This window comes from Notolabrus celidotus, chromosome 6, assembly GCF_009762535.1.
Source record: "Notolabrus celidotus isolate fNotCel1 chromosome 6, fNotCel1.pri, whole genome shotgun sequence".
In the NCBI taxonomy this organism is placed as follows: Eukaryota; Metazoa; Chordata; class Actinopteri; order Labriformes; family Labridae; genus Notolabrus; species Notolabrus celidotus.
Genome location: NC_048277.1, coordinates 29,323,653 through 29,339,627, shown reverse-complemented (window position 1 = coordinate 29,339,627; position 15,975 = coordinate 29,323,653). Strand labels below are relative to the sequence as shown.

At 42.6% G+C, this 15,975-nt stretch overlaps 1 long non-coding RNA gene across 1 annotated transcript; it reads right to left on the bottom strand.

Moving 5' to 3' along the window:
- Positions 1-2,146: 2,146 nt before the first annotated feature.
- Positions 2,147-15,117, bottom strand: LOC117813701. The gene is made up of 3 exons (XR_004631436.1): positions 14,847-15,117; positions 11,779-11,828; positions 2,147-2,540 (listed from the first exon to the last, which is right to left on the bottom strand). It is a non-coding gene; the product is annotated as an uncharacterized LOC117813701 (long non-coding RNA).
- Positions 15,118-15,975: the final 858 nt, after the last annotated feature.

Genomic DNA, 15,975 nt, shown 5'->3' with positions numbered 1-15,975 from the left:
CAGACCAGCCATGCTATTATCTGTCCTGTAGTGTTGAATGGCTGGCCCCCCTCAGAGAACACAAAAGAAGTGGTCACAGCCGAACTGGAGAGCGGCCCCATCTAAAGAATGGTGGCCGTCATCAGTGGCTGGTCCCTACTGGATTTGTGTCCAAGGATGTTCATGCTTCAAAAATGTATGGTCTCAATAACACATTTTGTGGTAAAACAACTATGAAGTTATGGTACATGTTTACTTTTTCCCACAGTAATACATTCAAACAGTAGTTCCCAACCTGGGGGTTGGACACCTCAATCTGATACCAGGACGATTGGATGATGAATCGGTGGTAGACGGTTTTTATGAAGACTTTTTGCTCTTAATAATTCTTTACATTCAGCAATGCGCTGTTAAGATAAAAGCAGATGAATACACACTTTACCATTGCTTTATTTTAGAAGTCACAATTAAAACATGTTGGGACTTATATGAAAAATAATAGACATCAATTGATGAGGGGAAAAAACAATTTAAACGCAAGCCTGGCTATATTTTTAATGATGTAATAAATTGTAAGACCTTCAATTTGATGATTGGTAGGGCTGTCTTGTCTGACACACCTCTACAATGTGATGTGGAGATCTTGGACAGGAGGGTGAGCAGCAACTACAATAACATCACACTTCTCAGCCTTCTGGGAAAAGTAACTCTACCATGGTGCTGTGAAAGACGGCTCCAGCTGATTTTTGAACCTCAGATACCTGAGGAACAATGTGGATTTCATCTTAGCAGGGGTTGGACCAACACTTACACTGGACTGACTCTTTACCCATGTAATTTGGTATTAGTCTCTGCCAGGGCTACCCTTTATCAAAGATGCTACCTGGGATTCTCAAGCACAGGATCTCTAGGTGCTGTAGAGAGCAGAGTGTCCAGTTCGAAGATCTCATGATTGCATCTCTTCTTTTAGCTGATGATGTGGTTCTGTTAAGTCATCAAGCCATGACTTCCAGCAAGCACCGGGGCGATCTGCTGCTGAGTGAGAAGAAGTTGAGATGAGAGTCAGCACCTCCAAGTGTGAGGCCATGGTCCTCAGAAGTGAGGTACTTCCTCATGGTACTGAGGTACTTTAGACTCCAGACTTCAGATTTTATTGTCCCCTTGGGGAAATTCTTTTCCACAGCATCTTTCTGCATTTCTACAGACATAGACAAACATAGAACATACACTGTAGGCTCAACAAACTGTCCACCAAGACATCAACACTCAGACAGAGTCGTGTAATTCAGCGAGGCCTTTTGTTCAGGCTCGCTATAACAGCAGGGATCAGGCTCTTGCTGAGGCGAGCCCTTCCGCACCTCAGTGCTCTGTACCTGCGTCCTGAGGGGAGTGGGATGAGGTGGGTGTTTAGTGGATGTGTGATATCCTGTTCTATTGAGATTGCGATGCGTATGATGGCCCTGTGGTTTAAGTCTGTGAGGTTTAGTGTGGGGAGACCGATTATTTTAGAAGCTGTGGTGCTTATGTGTGTGAGTTTGGCCTTGTTTTTAACAGACAACATACTGTCAACTACTGTCATCAATAAGCTTCAAAACTTGGCTGTAGAAACCAATGGGTGACGTTACAGAGTTTTATACAGATGGTCTTAGCATTAGGAATAGGGTGAGGAGCTTGAACATCTTGGAAAGAGCTCAAAGTAGAGATGCTACCTTGAAATGGAAAAGAGACAGTTGAGGTAGTTCAGACATCTAAATATGATGCCTCTTGGGCACCTCCCAGTAGGAGGTTATTACGACCAACTTAAAAGAGACCCAGGAGCAGGCCCAGAGCTCTCTGGAGGGAAACATACCCCACCTGTCCTGGGGTAAGTCTTGGGATACCCCAGTAGGAGCTGGAAATTGTTGCTTGGGACAGGGATGTATGGGCTGACCTACTCAGCCTGCTGCCACAGCAACCCCATTCGAGATGAGCAGAAAAAAGATGGATGGTGGGATGAATGGATGGATGGGTGTACCTTTGATTTTAGTTGTGATGAAAATTGCCACTAGAGGCTGACTATGCTTTATGTGAGTTATAGAGAACAAGCATAGACTGAGCCAACATCATACAAAAACTAAAAAAGCATGACAGCATTTTCAAGCACTTTTATGATAAAATAAATTCCTTACACTACAACAAGCACCAATGACCACATGAAAGGCAAAGTTTAGCCTCTATTTTCCCTCGGCATTCCTTAGTATCCATCCTCTCTGTTCTCCATCACCGGACAATGGTGAACTGCGGATACCCTGGGCAGCCCAGCCTCTGTGGATCCTGCGAGCTGTGTGCCAGTATGGGCAAATAAAGGCTCTTTAATATCCGTCAGGGGGCCGACAGGTGGGAGGGGGGGTCAGGGTATGAGGCTCACTGAACTGGCAGCCATGCAGCCTATTGTTGCTGTTTGTTAACAGGTGTGTGTGTTTAAATGGGAGTCTTTCAGTGGAGCTGCTACACGAGCCCATGAGGCCGGAGCACCTCTCACCCACTCACTGTGTTCTCATCAATGACAGCTTTTCAGCAACCTGGGGATGAGAAGGAGGAAAGGAGGATGATGAAGCTGGCTGGGAGATTAGAAGTGAGACAACAGACTGCTCTACAGCAGTGTGTCAGTAGGTACAATCAGGGGACGGATTTTAAAGATGTTAGAAGACTGGAACTGTATATATAAATACCCCCAAAACTTGAACTACTCCTTAAACTTTAAGCTAAACTCAAGCATTTCTTCTTCAGTCTTTATGTTACTCTTTTGTTGACACTTAAAAAAAACAGTTTTGGAGTCAGCCAGCCATCACATTTTCCTTCCCTTGTCACCCCTGCCTGTGACACACCACGGCCCATGAAAAAAAGGTAAAGTCTTACGCATTTTCACCACACGCGTATCAGGAAAAATCGTTACCTTGTGGCTATGGAGGTTTAAAAACAGAGTGCAAGTGAGTCTTCCCGCTATATTGGGCTTTGTTGTTCAGGATTACGGTACTGAGAAAGAGACAAATAGATGGACAGACAAACAGAAGGAAAAGGAGAGGGAAAGCTGTATGAATGATAACCCCGCCACACTGCTCCATGGAACCCTGCCCTGTTAATAGTTTCCACCATGGGCGAGTGAGTAGAAGACCGAGAGAAAAGGGAGGGAAAGGAGGGAGGGGAGGGGAGCAGTGGAAGATGCTTCCTGTGTGGCTGGACGGTTGCAGGCCGCACCAGGGAGAAGGAAGCAGCCTTGAGCGCTGTGGAAGAAGTGATGAAAGATGCACTTTCCTCCTCGTGCAAATAAAAACTGATTGTTGTCTCACCAAAACGCTGCAGCTGTATGCCTTCACTGGATACTATGATTACAATAGCCTCCAAAAGTAGATGCATCAAGATGTAGCCAAAATGGTCCTCTACACTACACTGAAGTTTACTTTTACCACCCTATAGCATTTAAAGCTTAGATATGCAACGACTGGAATGTTGTTGTTTTTTATAATTCCCTCTACGTTGGATCAAGTCTACTTTGGCCGGGTTTAGCCTGAGGTTGGATCAAGTCTACTTTGGCCTGGTTTAGCCTGGCCCGGTCTGTGTCAACCTGACTGTTTCCAGGCTCTGTTTCATCACCACTTGTCAATAAAGAATTAGCCTTTCAACGTGGCCTCGCAAAGGTCCAATCCCAACTTAAAGTAGTCTTGGTTTTCCCAAATAAGTCCACAGACACAGTGTACAAAGCTCTGATGTCTCAAAAGATCAGTAGATGAAGACGTATTATATTGTTGAGTCTGGACATGTGCTTTTGTTTTCAGTTTTGAGCCTAAACTCTGACATTTCTTGTTTGTGTTCTCTTGTGTAATATTTTGTAATGTTTTGACTTCAACATCTGCTTGCTCACTTGCTTCTCTTAAAATGTCTTTGAGGTATGAAAACCCTGTTCTGACATTGACTATAATGTAAAAAACGTGAACTATAAAACACATTGAATTAGATTAGATACAACAGAAGAGTGAGTTTTAGATAAGACTCAAAACTCATCATGTCCTAAAACAGAGGTTCCCAAAGTCAGGGTCAGGACCCCCTGGGGGGGCGCGAGACACAAATGGGGGGTCAAGAGATGTCTTCCAGAATTTTTTTTTTCTAAAAATCTTACATTTTATCCATTATAGTAAAAAATATCAACAAAAATAGTAGCTAAACTTAATATAAAACCTTGATAATAGAAAATGTAATGAGTTTTCTGCCTTTCATTGTTGCCAGATGACTCCTAAGTTTAGGGTAAGTGAACAGTTAATTATCAAAAGCATCAGTAGCAGCAGGTTAATTCATAAAGGCACAGGAAACACAGCCACACACTCATATAGTTAGGTTAATTTTCTGCAGACCAGCTAAATTAAGCCACATTAAGTCACTTTGAGGGATAGTTGGGGTCGCAAGTCTTTGGCACCTTTATTTTGGGGGTCCCGGGCTGAAAAGCTTTGGAACCCCTGTCCTAAAACACAATGCATTTGAAACAAAGAACCTAGATACTGAAGTAGTGCCTTCCATGAAATCCAAAGTAAAGTGATCCACTCTCTTTCCTCCGCGCTCCCACCACACACTGATGAATCATGCAGCCAGGCGCTCCTTTCCTCAGGTGGTGAGATATGATTTTGGAGCCCACGAGACAAAACAAACTTCTGAGTCCTGCACCACCCAGGCCACCACAGGCCTTGGCACTGTCAGGCCTCAATGGCAGAACAGTAGTATGCAGTAAAAGGCAGCTGTGCATCACAGATTATACATGTCGGGACGGTGCCTACTGATACAGCGACTGAGAAAGCTGTACGCTCGGTCCCTTGGGGATGTCTTGAACCTCTGCAAAAATGAAGCGTAGCGGTGTTTTCCTCCATAGGGTAGAGCAGCCGTGACATGTAAAGCGTTTCAACCAAAATAGAGAAAAGTATATTTAGGGTGAGTCAACATCTCCAGAAAACAGTCCCTCATGCTTCAGTTAGCAAGCCACAAGGGTCTTAAACATCTGTATTGTGAACTATATAGAAGAGATCTCCGGGAAATGCTAAAGGAAACAAAGAGTGGGAATTAAATATGTCTTACCCAGCACTGGGCTTTGTAGAGTCAACCACTTGAAGTCTCATTTAAGTTGGACACTGAGTGACTGTTATGCTGTCTCTTGTGGACATCTGAGCCAGGCTTTTAAAATTCTAATAACAGCTATATTTGATCAAACATCATGCGTAAAATGGTTATGAATAAAACAATAGCAGTCTCTAATTTCCCATGAAATCACTCAAAATAGATGTTTACTATTTTATTCCCACATTTGGTTGTATTTTGTGTCAGAATTTGACATAACAGTGACACATTTGGACTGCAGAGAGTGATTACATCCAAAAAGTATTTGGTCAGGAGGAGCTGATGTCATCATACAATGACCAATGTTCATTATGTGTTCTGACCCTGATTAGTGACACCCTCCTGTTGCCCAGTTTGGGAGCAGTGGCCAGATGACTTCTCATCCACCTCTCTCCATCTCCCTATCCACCAAGAGGCTCCTTGTCCCTCATCCTTTGAGCTGCTGTATTCCTCTCCTTTACAGTCACTTCAATAGCTGTGAATATTCTCCATTCTGACTGTGCAGAGAATCCCCTGCAGGCTACGTTGACTGGGAATAGGAATCCTTTTCCACCATGGTTGTGCAAAAGGTCCTGGTATTTGTACTCTTCCTTTCAAAGGCTTCTAATGGTCCTGTAAGTTAGATCACAATGATCTTCTTCCTCATCAGACAATAGGACCACTTCTGGCCTATCTGGTCTCAGGGACAACCTGGGGTTACTCAGCCTCCAACCTGCCGGTCTTTCTTGTTCATCCCACAAATCTCTGTAAACCTGTACATCCTGCTCTCAACTATCATTCCTTCACTTCAGATGATACAGGAAGCTGGAGCTGTCCTGATCCTACTGCAGTGAACCTTGGAGAGATTCCCTCTCACTTTCAGAGGCTCTTCTTGATTTTGTTCTCCACTCCTGCCACACTTGTGGCGCTTTGAGCACAAAGTGTCAGTATCAGTCCATGTTGGTAGGGTCAAACCTTGAACTTCCTTTGGGGTCCTGACTTTTCGATCGTGCTGAATACCGTACTCCAGGGTTTTTTGCCTTCAGTTTCATCCTGGCCACACTTAGCCAACCAATTTGGCATTGTTTACCCACAGTCTCTGTGATCGTGTGTTTGGTCATGTTAAATACATTGTGCTTAATTTGACTGTTTTCTGAGATTTAATATCTATTGCGTCAAAATGTAATGTAACTTTTCAGGTTGGCCAGAATTTAAGTTTCCAATCATATAACTAGGAAATTAATCACTTTGGAACATCACTTTATTCAATATCTGTATAAGTGCCTCCTATGCATTGGATTACAAGGGAACAAATACATTTGTCAAATGAAATAGCCGACGGGATAGCTTACTCATGGGAACTTCCAAAACTGCACTATAACCAACAATTCTACATTTGAAATACATATTATGGCAACTTCAGATAAATAAAGTAAGCAACTAATTGGTGGACATTGTGGAATATTTGGCAGAATAAGTTTATGGGTATTGGTTTTATGCTTAGAATTAAAACTCTTACTAAGGTTACATTGTATCATGTTGTTTTTACACTGTTAATCTAGAAAGTCAAAGAAACGAAAACACTTTCATAGTTCCACTCCCTGTACATACTTTTCACTCAATACCTTGGGAACATGTATCTGTTGACCCCTGAGCAACTTTCTTTTCCATTTGTTGAAGATGCAATGTTAAGAATGCTTTCAAACTTAAGTTAATTTAATTAACTCAAATGTTAAAATTGAAATTTGATTTGTTATATTGCTCCACAATGTGGGCTATTATAGAGACCATAATTTTAAAGTGTTGATGTATAAGGCTGAACACTTTAATTCCACACAGCATGCTCATTCAACTTCCAACTTCATGAAATACTTGCATTCCATTTCTCAGAGAAGACAAGTTGCATTATTATAAAATTGGTCACACATCATTCATCAGTGGGCAGATCATTTGAAAACAATAATCCTATGACAGGGAGATTGGTTGGATGGAGTCGCCACATAGAGGGGGGTCAGAGAGACCTTGCAGTGACCCCAGTGAGTGATCTGCATCGGGATCATGAGTCTTCATCTGTGAAAAACCTGTACCACTATTGTGATGCTAAAGAGCACATCTTTGGAGGCACATGCTAAAACAAGAGGGCTTCCATAAAAGAGGTGCACTTGAGGAGTAGTGGGAATGCAGATTGACAGTCTTTGGTTTGGTGTGTGTTTTTCTAGAGCATCTGTCTTCCTGCTCCGGCTCAAAGAGACATGCCGGAGGAAGCGTTCTGCTCTTTTCTAAGGCCTTGAATGTGGGGAGGAAATCATCCGCACATTGCGTGAGACCAGGCTGTTGTTCTCTGGTGTCTGTGACAGCACTCATCAGCGCGGCATTAATTAAGGATAAATACAAAGCATAAACAATAAACACCTGACCACTAAAGCCACAACTACCTCCCATACTAGTTTAAAGCCTCGCCAAAAAAAGTAAATACAATAATCCTTTCAAGATTTGTTTCCCCCAACTTACTGGAGAGCCCCTCTATATGAAGACTTAAGTCAAATGCATTATTCAACAGATAGAAGCGTAAGGATGTCATTCATTGGAATCAGGCAGACCAGTATTAGATCGTATTTCACATGGCAGCTTGGCAGGATCTGACTGCAGATGTGCAACTTGGCATATCATGTCATTTTTAAAATAACCTGTTTTTGAGCGTTGTGGGTCTGGGTCCATGTCTGAGTTTTGCTGGAGCACCCTTTGGAACTGATTTGTACGTGTTTATGGAGAACTGTGTTTAAATGGTTCTGCCTGTGTGTGTGTGTGTGTGTGTGTGTGTGTGTGTGTGTGTGTGCGCGTGTGCTTGTGTGCATGTGTGTGTATGTGTGTGTGTGTGGTTGGATGGGAGTAAGTGAGTGCGTGCAGAGGGGGGATGGTTGAGGGGACAGCTGTAACGGAATCACTTCATAAGTGAAATACCACTCCCTGTACAATAGCCAGCCACAAACCAGAGCTGTGGTGCAAATGTTTTTCCAACATGGCATGGATCTATCCCTGCATACTCAGATTAAAAAATGCATTTTTCACTTCCTTCAAACAAGAAACCAAAGAAGGTTAGGACTAGTACGTTCAGAGTTTGGGGTCTCAGATGCGCTTCATGCAAACAATTTCCAACAATATTGGGTTTTTTTGAAGAACTTAAAAATCTTAGGATTTATGTTTCCATTTGATGATTGCTGTTAGCTTTGCAAGAGCTTTAGTTGATCATCACATATGTCTTTCCAGCTTTTTCACGGTTTCATTTTCAAGACAAGTTCACCAAGACAGGCTTCAGAATGCCCGTGTCAGTGAAGACAGTCCATTGAGGGTCAGATAAAGGGTGCTAAAATGCATTCGTTCTACATAGTTTCACATGCAGAGGACTACTTTGTATCCCCCTGAAGAGTTAAGATTCAATAGTCTCTGACCCTGAATTTGTAGAATGGCCTTATTGAGGAGTTTGATGGGATGAACTACATTCCAGAGACCTGCTGGGAGAAAACAAGATGGCCGTGTGTGACATGTGGCTTTGTTGGCTAGCAAGGGATGCCTCTCATGGCCATCAGGGTGTCAGGACTGGTTACCTCTAATCGCCCCTGATAGGCGGAGAGGGCCTGGGCACAACGGCAGGGCCTCGTGATTCAAATCACAACCGCTTACAAAAACCCACCATGACCACACATTGACAGATTAACATTCCACATGTTTAACTCATATCTCAGGAGCTGTGAACAAGAGGAGGCAAGCTCCCTCCCAGATTCCAGATCACATTGTTCGACCTTTTTTCCCTCACACCCTCCGTGATGTGAACCTGAGCAGCAGCATTGGAATGTCCGAGAGGGAATTCCTCTGAATGGTTGTTTGACCTGACTCACCACTTAGTGTCAGCGCAAGGAACACACTCAATCATTGACAACTGGACCATGGTGACCGCTGACTAGAATGGCTGTTGTGACCCAGGCCTCATGACTGGCATGGCCACTCACATACACAGGCAGGGAAATCTCATGGCCCTGACTCCATCATTAGCCATGACCTTCCTACTACAATGATAGAAAGGAAGCTTGGGAGGTATTTATTTGAGTTGTCAGCTGCTGCTGAATGAATGATTATTGCCTTGGTAATGATCTGCTGGGTCCTGGTGTGATGTAGTTTGTTACTGAAGGAACAACTCTATCGCTTGGAGGTCTGGTATAGCTATAACCCCAGCTCTAAATAAGTTTGGATGATGGGCAAAATCCCATTTAAAAGAACGACTTTACTGGTGTGGAAACGTTTACCTATTCTTGCCTGATACAAAATTTCAGCTGCTCAACAGCTTGGGGTCTCCTTTGCCGTATTTTTCATGTCATGATGTACCAAATGTTGCACCAAAGGTGATAAGTCAGGACTGCAGGCAGACAATTTTGCACCCAGACTCTTAAACTACAGAGCCATACTGTTGTAATACTTCCAGAATTTGGTTTGGCATTGTCTTCCCCGATTGAGGAATTGTCTTGATGGCAGCATATGTTGCACTAAAACCTAGATATTGTCCAGCATTAATGGTAACTTCTCAGATTTGTATTCTACCCATGCTAAGGGTACTTGGGTATCCCCATACCATCAGGGACATGGTGGCTTTTGAACTGTGCACTGATACCAAGCTGTTTGGTTGCACTCCTCTTCAGAGTGGAGAACATGGTGTCCAGGATTTCCAAAAGGAATGGCAATTTTTGATTTGTCTGGCAATAGGACAGTTTTCCACTTTGCCACTTTTTGTCAACACTTTACACAGTGGCCAATTTTTTGGGGAACTGGGGTTGTAGAAAGCACGAGCTCTCCTTTGTTAGGTGCATTGGAGTTTTAGGCTTCTTCAGAAGTGACTTCCCATCTGATGGGCACGGCCTCATCTCAAAGTATCTGCCATTACCAAATACTCATCTGTTACAGCTTGTTAAGCAACTGCAGTCTGACTCATAGACATGTGACTATGACATAATTAATGTAACCAGATGCCAGACAGTGTATTTATAAGCCCCTTTACCAGTCCTTCTGTAACTTCTTCAATAATACTTTGGTGAGACATCCCTGGTCTTATAGCTCTTCCAGGCCAAAGCTAGTTTCATTTCATGTCAGTTGCAATGGATTTTATTAGTTGTAACTTCTTGTTGTTCAAGAAAACGTCTATACCAACTTCTCAAATCATCCCTGCAACATAATCCAGTTCCCTTCTCTCCATCTGTATGCTCTTTGTTTTCCAGTATTGTTTTCACCAAAAATATGTCTGAATACACAAAACTCCAGTGCCTTTTCCTCTGTAAAGTCACAGCTCAATTCTCACTATGATCAAAACCATTTGCAAGTCACAAAATATTAAGATTACTGATCATACTGCAGGCCATACTAGAACACTCATTCACAAAACACAGCTTGAAACGACAACAAAGCAATGAAAGCATTTAAAATGTGACTAAGACCTGCTGTTAAGGTTTTTTCAACCGCAGGTCTTAGTTAAAAATGCCATGTGTTTATAAAGCAACTAATTGTATCGACAAATAAACACATTCCATAAGCCGTGCAGTGTCCAAATGTAAAATGGCATGCTTATTGAGAGATCCTCTAAGGTAAAGAGAAGATGTGACTATCAAAATGCTTCGTTGGCCAAATCAGAACTCCTATAGTCACCAATTAGTTTAGATCTTAGTCTCACACAGGATTGTTGTAAGTTTTGACATAGGAATGCTCAATTATTGAAAAAAATCATAATCACGGTATAGAACACGGTGACCCATTGATTCAACAACATCTGCAAAACATGCATTTATTGAACTTAACACTCTTAAGATTTAAATGTTCTGAATACTTAAAAACAAGCATAGATAAATAAGATGCAAGCACATCAAAAATATGTTTGAAAATACAAACTATTTTACCTTTTTGTTTACCAAAGCCTGCCCATCTTCTATTCTCAACTACCCTTTTGACTTGATAATTACTGCATTTATATTACAACTCAAAATGTGTACTAGTGCTGACCAAGCGGCAACCTCCGGTCTAAAAATATGAGTCAATGCGGAAGTGTTAAAAGCTGCAGTTCATCGAGGATCCGTTTGAGGCTGGCTCCGGAAGTACCGGAAGTCACATACACATGAATGGGAAAAAGACGATCTTTGCAGCATTAATAAACATGTTTACAGCTTGGTACAAAAGATGAGTGTAGTCTGAATAGCTCATTTCTCGATGTCCTCTCACTGTGAGGGGGGGGGGAATTTTTTTCTAATTCTGCAATTTCGAAGATATTGAGATTACTAGTCTTCCAATGAGAGGCACAGCTGCCTGCAGGAACACTGCAGCTGTTGGCTAGGAGGCTCAAAGCCCGCCTCTTTACTTCACACTGGCTCGACAGAAGCAATATGGCTGCCGCTGCCGCTGCCGATTGGCTTCAAAACAGCGTTCAGAAACAGATGGGTGACGTCACGGATACTACGTCCATATTTTATACAGTCTATGGTACTGACAGGAACCATTTACTATATACGTTCTGCACTTATTATTCATTTTGATAATAACAGGTGTCTCCCACTATTTAGTCTGCCAATTATTAATTCTTCAACACTTGCCACAGCCTCTATCTCCATGTGCTCACTCTGTCCCTCTGCTTTACTAACACACACACACCTGCTCCTCCTGCTTCTCTCCTAGGCAGCTGTGTGCAGCTCTCTCTCCACCTGTGGCACGACATGTTGAAGACACAAAAGTCAAGTTTATTTATATAGCACGTTTAAAAAAACAACCGCTGTTGGCCAAAGTGCTGTACAAGCTTAAAATACACAATCAATAAAAATGAATAGTAATTAAAAAGAACAGATACTAAAAACACAATATAACAAGAAAAAAAGCCACAATAAATAAAAACAAAAAATTAAATGTAGGATGTCTCGCTCAATAGGTTTTAAAAGCCAGTGCGAAGAGGTGCGTTTTAAGTAGAGATTTAAAACTCCCAAGTGTCTGAGCATGCCTTATATCAGGATCAGGAGGCAGACTGTTCCACAGTTTGGGGGCAGCCACCGCAAAGGCTCGGTCACCTCGAATTTTGAGCCTCGTTCTCAGAACATCTAAAACCACCTGGTGCGTTGACCTGAGTGCTCTGGCCGGAGCATGTAGGTGCAAACACTCACACAGATAAGGTGGTGCCAGCCCATGTAAGCTTTTAAAAACCAACAATAAAGTCTTAAACTGGATCCTGAAACTGACAGGAAGCCAGTGAAGAGAAGCCAGTACAGGCGTTATGTGATCAAAAGTCCCCACTTAATACATTATGTGACATTCCTCACACTCCCAAACTTTGTTGCCCATCAGTCTGAGCTCCACATTATAGCCTAATGGCCCCCAGGTGTGTTGGCTTACTGGTGAATTGCCGAGTATATGGAACTGTCAGTCCAGTTCAGCCCTGGCCATGGCTCCCTCTCCACCTCCCTCCAATCCATTCACCACATAAGATATGAGAGCAACACAGCAGGTGGCACAATACTCATTTAATCTTGATTATCTTTTATGATCATGGGGAACCGAAATCATGATTACAATCAGAGTTACCCAGCCCTAACTGGTAGTTTAAAGCACGCCATAACTGAACTGATGTAAATAATCCTTAATGCAATCGTGTACTACAAGTGTATTGCAGTCTGTTGTTTGGAATGGAGTCAACTGGACCCCTAAATCTGCAACTGCTTCAAACAAACGATAGTGGCAGCAGCATCTGGTAGAGTATAGCGCACGTGGCTGCCAACACAGTGAGGCCTCCCTTTACCACTTTGACCACATGTGGCTCCCCTATAGCTCTTCTGGCCCAGAACCATAACAGTATGCCATATCTCTTTTTCACATGATATATCTACTACTGTCTTCTTGCACAATCCACAAGGTCTTTATGTGGATTGGGAGTGATACTAGGTTAGTTCTAGACATAAGTCTCTTTCCATGAGGGTCGCGGTGGTGCACCTGTTTATCCAAAGCCCAGAAAATGTCAGAGCTACCGTGGTAGACGCTGCCTTGTCTTTTCGAGTCAGTGAGTGTCAGTGAGTGTCGGAGACATCTCATTGCTTCGCCAAAATTGCAGAGTGGAGTTATGCTCTCCACACAAAAACATGCCCTGTTGGTTTCATTTGATATCTGATCACAGATTATGTTCCCAAGTCATAATTAGAAAATATCTCTTTCAAACATTGGGTGCCAGTAACGTTATATTATGGTTAAGAAAACCATTCTTGCAATGTCGAAACAGCAGCGCTGAAAAAATACGTCACTTTTGAAAAATGTACTCAAGTATTCACTCACATTGGAGGCCTGTGTTTTTTTTCTAAGAGCACCCAATTAGTTTAACCAGCACTTGTCATCAGCCAAACCATCAAATAACTTACAGGCAACATATTTGAAACCAAATGTGAGCAAGCTACCACAACAACCCCAACAAAACCGAGCTCTTCACAGGCAGGGGGCCATAAATGATTCCAAATAATGACACAACGCCACTGAGAAGCAGCTGTCGGGGAACGATGGGAAAGGAAAGCGGACTGACGAGGACGAAAGGGACACATGTGGGGTCCTTTTCAGGGCTGGGGAGGAGGAACCTGTGAAAGAGCTTGCCATAGGAGAGGGGAGCCTCTCATGGCCCATTATGCATGAATACTGCAACCTCTAGACCTGTGCATTCAGTTTCAGACATCAGCTTAAAGTGTACTCTTTTTCTCCAACACACATCTGCTCTCTGACAATTGTTTTATAGAGCACTAAATCACTGCAAAAGTTATCTCATGACTCCTCACTTAAAGAGCTTTCTAGTTTGTACTCTTTGGAAATATTCATGAAGGCACAACATTAATTCTGCAATGAGAAAGCACAAGGCACAGTGGTAAGAGAAAACTTCCTTCCAACAGGCAGATACCTGAAGCAAAACCAGATTTATCGATAGCCATCTCTTATTATTGGCTGAACTGAGAAAAAGGTACACAGAAAGAGACAAAAAAAACATGGATAGGCGAGCGAGCAGCTATACAGACATATAAAGAGGGAGACAAAGAAATGGCAATGAAATAGAAACTCCAACTCAATAATAATAATAGCAGCAACATCACTCATTTTATCAATGAAAGCTATATATTAATGGGACATGAATGCATTTAGATGGGCAGAAAGAGGAAGAGACAGGACCTTGATTTATGCAGTCCACTGGTGTCTTAGTCTGCAGAAGTATACCTAAGGACTGACAAGGCAAGTCTGAGCCCTAATTTTAAGCTTTATCAAAAAGGAAAGTTTTGAGCTCTTAAAAGTAGAGATGGCATGAAATATCACAGTTGATGTTTAAAAAATGTACATCCAAAAAAAGGCCTTGCACATTCACAAGGTGTTTCCATGATTAGTAAGGTCTACAAAAAATGCAGGTAACCCTTTTCTTTGCAACATTAAGGGAAATACTCCCAGAGTTCATAAGTTTCAGGATGTTGGTAGTCTTGCATCTTCTGCTGTCATTTTGCTCTCTTGTCTTTACCTGCCACTTCTAGACAGCAAATTAGTTATGGGCTACTTTCCAGGGTAGACTGTTATATTAAATGTACAGAAAAAGGGACAGTCTGTCAAATTAGGAACTGTTAAAATAAACCCCAGTCTGCTGAGTCACACTTTGTGTGTAAAGCAGTTATTTAATATCAGGATGAGAATATGAAACGGTATTCACTGCCACTCCTTACCTTTACTGTGAATCAATAGTCATCAGCTTCAATTTCCTGCAGACTCAGCTCCACTTTGATAATTGAGTCTTCTGTACCACATCTTGACTTTGTGGCTATCCAGCACTTCCATCACGGGGCCTCTAAAATACCAAGTGTTGAGCTTGCGGATTGTTTTGCTTTTACATCCAGCCTGTAATCGGCAAGATTTATACCTTTGCCCAGGTCTGTAATTAACAGACTTCCTAATAACTCACCTCATACATTTAAAACATTTACTATCCCCACATATCAGCACATAACGGGGCCTATTGAGATGTCAGCTTCAAACTAAAACATGAGGAGGTTTCCATAGTGACAGTCATCACTCATACTCCCCAACCCAGCTTCAAGCTGTGTTCTCTATTTTTTCTTCAGCCAGATCTGAAGATCCCTCTGAGGGAACTTCAAGTAGCTTATTTTAAGTAAGAGAAGAGACGGGTTATGACCAAGGAACAGGATTACTGTAGGCCACAAATCACTGTTTGTTTAGCTGTGAACTTACTGTCAGAATTAGACAATCCTGGAGTGACCATGCACACCCAGGAAATCCAGGTCATCCACACCATCCAGTTTCATCCTCTCTTTCATGGACCCTGGCGACCACAGCACGGCAACCAGAAGTCTGAGGCAGGTTTTGGGGTCAACTCTCTGCCTGGAGCTCAGCGCAGTAGCACAAGTGTCTGGTCAGACCCGCTGGTCAGGCACCACGCCCTGCCAACAACCGCTGTCTGACAGCTGCTGTTGCCTCACCAACCTGCGCACATGGGAAAAGTCCACCAAAAGCCAAGCCGACAGATGGGACATGACAGGACAGGAGTGTCTGCGTTGACTCCACGTGGAGCTGGCAGTGTTCTTAAACGGCCTGAGTGATGAGAGGTGTAACTGCAGGTCGCAGACGAACAAATTGCCAGGGGTTAAAAATGGATTTTACGGCTGCCCCATGACAGAACTAATAGCGCTTACCAATGAGGTCTAATGTGTTTATGTATTTGTGGATTACGTTTTATTGCAATTCAGCTCAATAAAACGGTGAAATATAAGGGTAGGTGTTTTCTTTGGAAGGATGATATACAGGTCCATATGCAGAAACCATGATACTCAGAATTAG